Source organism: Dermacentor silvarum, chromosome 7, assembly GCF_013339745.2.
Source record: "Dermacentor silvarum isolate Dsil-2018 chromosome 7, BIME_Dsil_1.4, whole genome shotgun sequence".
Lineage (NCBI taxonomy): Eukaryota > Metazoa > Arthropoda > Arachnida > Ixodida > Ixodidae > Dermacentor > Dermacentor silvarum.
The window spans coordinates 105,251,826-105,261,147 of record NC_051160.1 but is presented as its reverse complement, the minus strand read 5'-3'; the positions used below and the strand labels follow the sequence as shown (position 1 = coordinate 105,261,147).

General features: G+C 43.5%; 1 pseudogene; it reads left to right on the top strand.

The window, feature by feature from the left end:
* The first annotated feature begins 209 nt into the window (after positions 1 to 209).
* Positions 210 to 9,322, top strand: part of LOC125946914 (5-hydroxytryptamine receptor 1-like) — a 95,491-nt pseudogene continuing 86,378 nt past the window's right edge.

Below are 9,322 nucleotides of genomic sequence, written 5' to 3'. Positions count from 1 at the left end.
TTTTCCTCATATATCATCTGTCACTGGGCGCCAACTCGTACCCCTTATCTAATCTTATCAGCCCTTTTAAGTGCCTCGTAGGATTGCTCGAAAGATTATGCCACTAGAGTGCATACCCTCCAGTGACCAATGTTGTTACAAACATACTTATTCAGCTTGTAATCTTTTGCCGTGTATGCGTCTCGTGGCACGAAATCATCTTTGAGACTCGTTGCTTCACACACGATACGCCTCCAAACGCGTCGTCTTTCTCAAAGAGACTAGATATTCTCATTGAAGCGCCGCAAATAGACAGAAGGCAATAGTTGATCACAACCACAGAAGGAGCCGCGGTCTCTTTGGTATACGCGTTGGGAAATACTGCACTGGTGTAATGGTAAGTCTGTTTCACGCTAGACATGTTCTTTTTTTCCTCAGCACAATATCGTTAGTTCTGCTGCATAACATGCTACGGATCGTTAGAACAGTTTCAGGCTAGTAATTTCCGCAAACTAAGTGAACGATGTTTTATTGTTTTTATCTTCTAATTCGCTTGCTTTTCATTATCTGTTTTCACCTCTTGCAACTTCTGTAACAAATTGTTTAGGCGATGCTCCTATCTTTCGACCTGTTGAGCACTTCTGTATATTCTGATAAGCAGGATATAGAAAAGGTACTCTTCCGGCGGCACTGTGCCGTCGTTGGCTTCACTGACAACCAGCGACAGAGGACGTGGCTCACGCAGCAGCCCTGCCACGTACACGAAGACACGTGAAACTTGTGTTTGTGTGGTGTGTATTCGCTGCGCGAGTTTTCCGGCGGTGCCAGGAAAACAGGATTCGGTATTGGCGTTACAGAGAACACACTTTGCATCAAGCATGTTTGCCCTGGTTCATTTTGCTGCCGTAAACTTCATGATGGTGTGCGCCTTGCCTCCTATACGCAACGCGCTTGAGATCACGAAGTAATTTATGGCTGCTCGGCGTCTTCATTTTGAGTCTGCTCGGTTCTTTTTCCGAAAAGAAAGCCCCCGTACCAAAAACTGCATTTTGGATACAAAAGGAAGGAGGAGCACTAAGCGATCGGCGGCGCGAGTCTTACTTCGTAACTTGCGAAGCGATTGTTCTGTTATGGAAAATAACCACACTGAACGGAGCTTGACGGTTTTATTTTTTTATGGTATTTAGGAGATGTTGTCGCCTATACTCGCACTGGCTACTCCTTTTAACATATAGATATGGGAAAAAATAATTAGTCTACACACATTAAAACTAACAGTCGACTCCAAATCACGATAACACAAAGTCCAGTCACATAAGCGCACTAATGCCACACCAATGCTGAAAGTCAACTCAGAAACACAGCAACACAAAGTTCAGTCACAAAGACGCACTAAAGTATACACAAAATCCAGTCACATTAGTACACTAATGCCACACTAAAACTAGGAAACACAGCAACACGAAGTTCAGTCACATAGGTGCACTAAAGTAAACACAAAGTCCGGTCACGTAACTGTACTAAAATCAGGGCACATAAGAGAGCGCATGAAGGAACCGCGCTTGAGTACTCGTGACCGGGAACAGAGAAAGCAGCATATGACTAGCGTGCACAGAAACAGGGCTGCGCACACGTCACTGACTCATTTGTTCCTGGGATTCCTTTTTTTTTCACCAATGTCGAGGTTCTTGAACTGCTACACTTGTGCGGTGCTCACACTGAGCTACGTGAGAAGCATCTCCAGCCGTTCCCAACTGAGCTGGTGCCCCCTTCAGCGATGCCGTATACATGGATACGCAAATTATCACATGTTCTCAACTGACTAAGATGGGGAAGAAATTTAGCAAATGTAACTTGCCGCACACGCTATTTCAAATGTAATGCCTCTATCTCGTGCACACTGCACTGGAACACTAATTGGTTATGTCGCTGAGTGTGTTGTCAGTGACTAGAGCTTGTACAGGCTATGCTGCGCATGTATAACAAGTAAACTTGCGTACCCTACGTATCTACGAAAGCGCTAGACCTTTCCCTGCGACTGCATGCAGTGATAAATAATATAGAAAATCGCTTTATAGCACTGTCGGCAGTAAATTGTCGCCAATAAATTGTGCCATGTATTGTATTGACAAAACACGGTAAAAATGCAGCACAAAGTATCATGGTAGCGCGCGGCACAAACTTGCTATTTGCCTTTAAAAAATAAAGTATACAGCGTACTAAATGTGGTGTGTAATGCCTTTCAGCAATTGCCGCAGGCCCCCAACACGAGTACGCCAATCTCGCAAAGAAAAAAGCTTGGCCATCGAGATATACGATGTATACGAAGCAAACGACATTGCAGTGTGATGATGGTATTATACCTCCATTGTATAATACAATCATCAGAAATGTGATCCCGTTGAAGACACATTTACCGACCTCCAGAGAAGACAAGACGGCTGCAGCGCTCTTGTAACTCGCCTTCGCAGACGACTGACAACGCAAACGCTCGGTGGCTCCTTGTCGCTCGCGCCATTGCCACAAACCCCACACAGTGATCACACTGTCATCCTCATTAGAAAAAAAGAAAAAAACGAGGCAGCCGAGTTCAGCCACTGGAAATTCTGGTCTATACTCTTTTGCGGCCGATGATGATAACACCCACACTCGCTTTGGATGTTTTACAGCGAAGCTATTAAAGGCTACGTTCCAGGAGATCGCGTCCGTAGACCGACCGGCGTCTACAACAATTTCGGCACCATGTGCCTGGCGGTTTCCCGCCTGTTGTGCCTTATCAAAGGTCTCAAAACGGATGATGGATGGCCCATTCTTATGCCCCTCGCCACCGCCGATGCCTCTTTCACAAGTGTCGTGATACTCGGCGGCGGCACGTCCCATCAATCATTGAGCCCCTTTGTCTCGTGACGTTGCCCTTTGGACTCGCTATGGCACGGACTCTCGTTTAACCGCATCGTCCAGGATCCTGACAACGCCCGTGCAGTGTGCCACAGCTATGAACGCTGCGGCTCATACGCTTGTCTATGACGACGGGGCGGATTTGGCGCAGGCGAAAGCAAGACGGGCGAAAGCAAGACGCTGGTGTCCTTGCTCTTTGACGAACATGCTGAAGACGCTTAATATAGTCAATAATGATAACATCTAAATTAACTATAGCAATATTCACTGCAGCAGACCCACCGTAGTCACAGCTTCGCTGACTTCCACCTACACAGTAGTGGAAGGGCTCTGAATGTTTGGGTTACATTAGTTCTGTACGAATATGGCATCGACTATATTAAATTTACAGGCGCAATATACATCTATTTAAGGCCCCATTATACAGACACCTTGTTATACATGTTAGATATGCTGTTTACTAGCGCTGCATTTACCTATGGATTATCGCGGCAAATTTTCATTCGATTGATTTCAGCTTCATGCCTGATGAAAATGTTCTCTGCATACAAACTCCCACGGATATTGTGCATACGAGTAGAAAAACACATGGCTTGTACTTCTAAAATATCAAAAGTCTATTTTAATAATATTCCGCATAATTTCATTGTAAAAATGAATTATGCATGGTTATGAATTCCAGCAATCTTTCTTTCGCGCGATGTGCTTAAGGACGGACTGAGTTATCCCTTTGCTCCTTAATCGAAACAGAAGCCTGTCGTAAAAAAATGACGGTAGATCTTTCTGTCGAAAGTCCCCACCATTATAGTTTATTCTCTTGTCAGCCAAGTAGTAAATGTTTGTGCTAACACTGAGAATTTTCTTTAGCAAGCGGACGCACAAGCTGCAGCTAATTCACATGGTACTTGTATGTAATTTGGTGCTTCTCACGCAAATTTATAATGTTCTTTTACCATCTTTTTTTTTCTGCTGAAGCTCATATCCCTGATTCCGACCCTAAAAAGTGTGCGAGTTTTTTTAAGCACCCTCATGGTCGCGAGAGCAATAAGCGCCATCTTGCCTCATCTGGTCACACTGCCTCAATTGCTCTCTTCTACCTCGTCGCTGTACACTGGGCGTTAGCCACGTACTCCAATGGGGGGCTCCCCAGCTGAACTCGACTCTTATGTTGTGGATCAGCCAGTGGGCGCCTCACCAACGTACGGTAGTTTCATGGGTTGTGCTTTGGAATTGAGAATCTACAGAACTAAAAATAATATTTTTTACCCGGGACGAAATGATGCGAGACGACTTGCGATTGAATTTCGGCCAAGACCATCGTGACCACACATCGTAGTGGTTTATTTTGCTATCACTAGGAAACATTTTTGCACGCGCGCACAACACATAGGCTTTTCTAGGTAAACTTGACTGCGGCGCGAAATACATTTCGTGAAAAGGGGACAGAAGAAAGGAGACAGTGAACGGTACATAGGCGTTTCATTACATACATACATACATACATACATACATACATACATACATACATACATACACACACACACACACACACACAGATACATACATACATACATACATACATACATACATACACACACACACACATACATACATACATACATACATACATACATACATACATACATACATACATACATACATACATACATACATACATACATACATACATACATACATACATACATACATACATACATACATACATACATACATACATAGGTTTGTAGCACGGTCTGTCGACAACAAATTCCTATTATGGCTGGCGCAGTTATTACTACAAATCTGACAGTTATGGCAGTCACAACACCTGACCGCTATGACCCTGCACTGTCTCGTATACCGTTGCCAGGAAGTAAGCTGATAAAGTTATGTGCAGTTTTAGCTGCTGCCTGCAGGTAACAATATGGCCTGCATAGAGGGACGATAAGCCGGCAAAAAAGCTGCTACTCGGAGACACTGAATAGTGAAACATTTCAATCAGCGTAAAAATGTGATAAAAGAGATAATGAAAAAGACACATTTGCCAGCACGGCTGATCAATGATGTCTCCTTGTGACTGAAAGTTCCACGCTTAGTAGAAAGGCTAACTGCGTCGTTGTAGATTTGTAACGACGTATGGCGTACGCTAGGCTGAAAAATGCATTGTTTTCTTTTCGAATACAAACATAAACTTAACGTCACTGTGTTTGTTTCCCACTTCTCTTACATAAGTCGAATTTTCAACGCGAGAATTCCAAGGAATCATATTAGTGCAGTTGCGTTGGGCGAGCGCTATGGTATCACCCCGAAATGTAATGACTGGAGTTAGCGCGTGATTTATTTGGATGAAATTTGTACTGTTGGCCACTATTGGTGGTCGCCGACTACTCCACAACCATGACATGCTCCAATGATCAAAAGATGACAAGATGAGGTTATATGAAAAACGTTCGGGCAGTAACGCACATTTCATAAAAATGCTAAAGTAGTCAATACTGAAAAAAAAAAACTTCGCATTCTGCAAGTTCTGTACTTAAACACAAATCAGCCAACCATTTCCTTCGAAAAAATGCAAAATAAATGTACACACAAGGACTAGAAGCTAGACGTTCCGCTTATCCCCTATCAAGTCATCTCTTTTCGCCGAAAGAAAAAAAACCGTATAAATTGTTGTTTCGAAGGGGCTGTTACAGAAGTCCGCATACGGTTGTAGTGCTTCTATTTGTGTCACTTTGCCAATGTTCTAAACGCTCAATCATTTAGGGCATAAACGCAGGTGCCATCTTTCCTTATTTTGCTGAGTTTTACTCCCGATCATGCACGTACATCGTTCCCATGGCAACATAATGTTGGCTCAATTTGTTATGCGTCAACGTCCTTAAATAAAGTTCCGTGATGGAAATTTACGTATGAGCCGCTTTCTACACGGCAGAAGCGTGACACTTAATCACCCAGTAGAGGCGCGAAGAGCTTTCAGTTGTCGGCAACGAGGCTACTAGAAGTGGAAGGAAGAAAGCGAACAAAAAGTCACAGAATAGATGAAAATTCGGCCTGGCAGCGCTTGTTAGCTTTTCTGTAGGGAAAAGCGATCGTACTGAACATGGGCTACTGCATCTGTGTCGCCAACATTACGCTGTGGGTGTCAAGGCCGTGTGTGTACGTTCTTTCTATAGGTGCGCTGTTTCCACCGATATGCATCTTTCCCGAGTCGCCAGAATGGCAGGAATTATTAGGTAGGGTAGAGTTAAGGGGTTTAACTGGAGAGGTTGGAATCAGTACGCCTCAGGCTACTTTATTTCGATTCTATGCTAGAAATATATTAAATTTGCTTTAACATAATAAATAACTAATGATAATACAGACGACGCTTCAGCAAGCACTATCATTCACACATAGAAGAGTGAGAGAAATAAAAACGAGACATCGCAACGAAGGTAAGTCATCGCCTAAAATTGTTCTTTGTATTCTGAGCACATGTGCGTATACTTATAAAAAATTATTTCACTGCCCGGAAAGCGCTTCTTTCAAGTCCCCTAACAGGCCATGCTCAAAGTAGTAGTTTGAAGTGTTTACGAGGACCCGGCCGCACAATCAATCTTCAACTCTGCATATTGGTAATTTGGCCTTTTATTACATCTTCGTGTCGCCTTTCACATTACCCCTCGTTTTCCAGTAGTTTATCTTCCTATGTCACCGTTTCTTCATTTTTTTTTTCTTGCAGTCGTTGCAATTTTAATCTCCCCAAAGGAATGCTTCAGCTGGGACTCTTACATTATACTTTGATTATTCTTTACCGTATCAGTTACAAATCTTTTTTAGCGGAGCTGACATTGTAGTCCGTCTTTATCCGTCTCGCGTCTCCAGTATTCTTGACAGTTTGTCCAGTGTTCCATCTTGTTTCCGTAGCCCTTACCGCTAAACCATTGTTACCTAATTAACTTAGGATGAACCTTGTCTTTCGCGCGCTTTACTTGTGGTACTCAATCGTGGAAGAAACGCCACACAATGTAAGAGGCAGCCTCCATTTAGGCGCTGAAACATACTCCTTTTCTTGACCCCAGCGGTAAAATTCGATTATCTTCTGGCGCAGTTGCAATAAGTTCAATCGAATGTATGCTCGAATGAATCTTTTACCGAATCGCTGCAAGCACACTTCCATCTCTCTGTAACAGCGCGTCGAAAAAAAATATCGTAACCAGTCATTGTTTAAATTTGTATAACTGTACACAAAGGAGCTAGCAAATTAAAGTACTCGCCTGCATGAAAGAACAAAATATTCACAGTGCATTCCCATGCCCAGCATCAAGGCGTAGAAATGATTCATGCGCTTTCAGGAGGACCTGGCCCTGTAGGGGATCAATAATGCACGGCGACGTCTCGATGCTTTCATCCGAACAGTGACTGAGACATTGTCAAGAGAGTTCTCAATGCTAATCGCTACTACTGTTCCATGCCAGCTCCCCTCTCCCCCTTACAATACTGAGTAAAGAAATGAGTATCCCCGAAATTTATAATTTCTCTGACAAACGTCTAAATTGCTTTCTTAGTTTTTGGAACATCTGGAGTTTACAGAACAGCGTTCCGTCCTGCCAAAAGGTTTTATTCCCATTTGTATACCACTGCTATGTTTCTTTCTTTTCTTTTCCTTACTGTTAGGAGTTTGTTCAAAGCGAACTCAATTTCGCAACTGCTAGCGCTTGTTTTAATGCTATCTGCTTGAAAAGTCCAACATCGAAGATGGCAGCAAAGATTGTAAGCTTTTCTAGCAGACATAGGCCGTCCTGTGATTACGCAAGAACATTCAGCACGCTGTAAATTGCAACTAAAAGGGGATGACAGCAAGTATAGAAGCACATTGACAGTTTTCTGCGTTAGGCAAGTTAACGTGAAGAAATAACAAAGCCAAACGATCGAACAAGGCCCTTACTAACACGAAGCAGCATTGCGCATAAACTGCGCATAAGCGCCCTGGCACTCTTTCAAAAAACGAAAAAGACATACTCTGGGGATCATGTTGTCTGCAAAAATATACTTGATATCTATCTGGCATGCACTAAACTCTTTAACACTATGCTATGGCAACCTTCCTAAGAAGAATGCTACGTGCGTAGAGGTTCCTACAATAATTACTAGAGGGAACACCACGGCGCCACGATGGTGCAGCCATACCATGAAAATGATGGTTAGTACATGGATTTGTCTGACATTGGTCCTTGTGCCTTCAAAGGTTCTTGTGGCTTTGTTTATTACGTGCCTTCTATTCGCCTAAATTTCAATGCAATCCGTACCTCTTTTTTAAATACAGAAGGCAACAATACTCCGTGAACACGTATAATTGCTGTTAATTGCAATTGTTGCGCTTGTCCATGCGTAGTTGGCGTACTTGTTTCACTATCGGGTTTCTGCGCTAGAGGTCTTGTGTTTTAATCCTGCCGTGGGACAAATTTTCACATTGTGCATTTAATTATGCCCAAAATTGCACTCTGCGTTTTTAAGGGTTGTCGTGATAAAAGGCTCCGAAATAATTTTGACCACCTACGGTTATTTTAGGTAAACCCAAAGTTCGGTACACAACCGTTCTTGTATTTATTGTAGTTGGTTATGATGGATGCAGTGGTAGAAGGCTCAGGATTACTTTTTACTCTATATGTCTCTTTAGGCTGCACCTAACTCGAGGCTTTTTTTTTTAATTTCGGTGCCAAGAAAATGAGGCCGCCGCGGCCGGGTATCATCCTCGCCACCTGGCCTTCAACAGCGCTACGCCGTAGCCGCGGGAGCAGATGCAGCAAGATGAGATGTAACGCTTCGCATTAAAGCACATAAGCAACCAGAAGATCACGGAGAAAGTGCTGCGAATATTTCACTGTCTTGTAACATGGTGGTAGTGGTGGTGGTGGTGGTGGATTGTAGCAACAGGCGGGTTTAGCCTGGCGATCAAGGCCGGCAATTGCTCCGCCTGAGCGTCTCTTACAATATCGCTGAATGGTTTCACCATATGTCCATCAAACCAGTCTCTCTTAAGAATTCCATAAGGAGACGTGAAGTTTCTGTGCGGGCTATAACTGATCCCTCGGGAAATACAAGGTGTTGCAGACACGCATGCGGAAGGTCCTTTTTTGTAGATTCTCCAGGAGAGCGTCCCTTTCAACTTGGAATTGCTGGCATGACCACAGAAAGTGTTCAATATCTCCTGTCTCGTCACATGCCGTACAGTTCGGAGAATTGATTCGTCCCGTCTTAAATAACTTGGCCGGTGTACTAGCAGATCCTGTCCTGATTCGATATAAAAGTGATGCTTCCTCTCGATGAAATCTCTTGGTTACGCAGGGCATATCTGGTGGAGCCCAAAGCGACCCAAAGTGATTTCGAATGTCCGATTTTTTCACTTGATTACTCTTTGGAGCCTTGATTTTGGGAGGATGATAGAGCGCTGCGTATGCAAGCG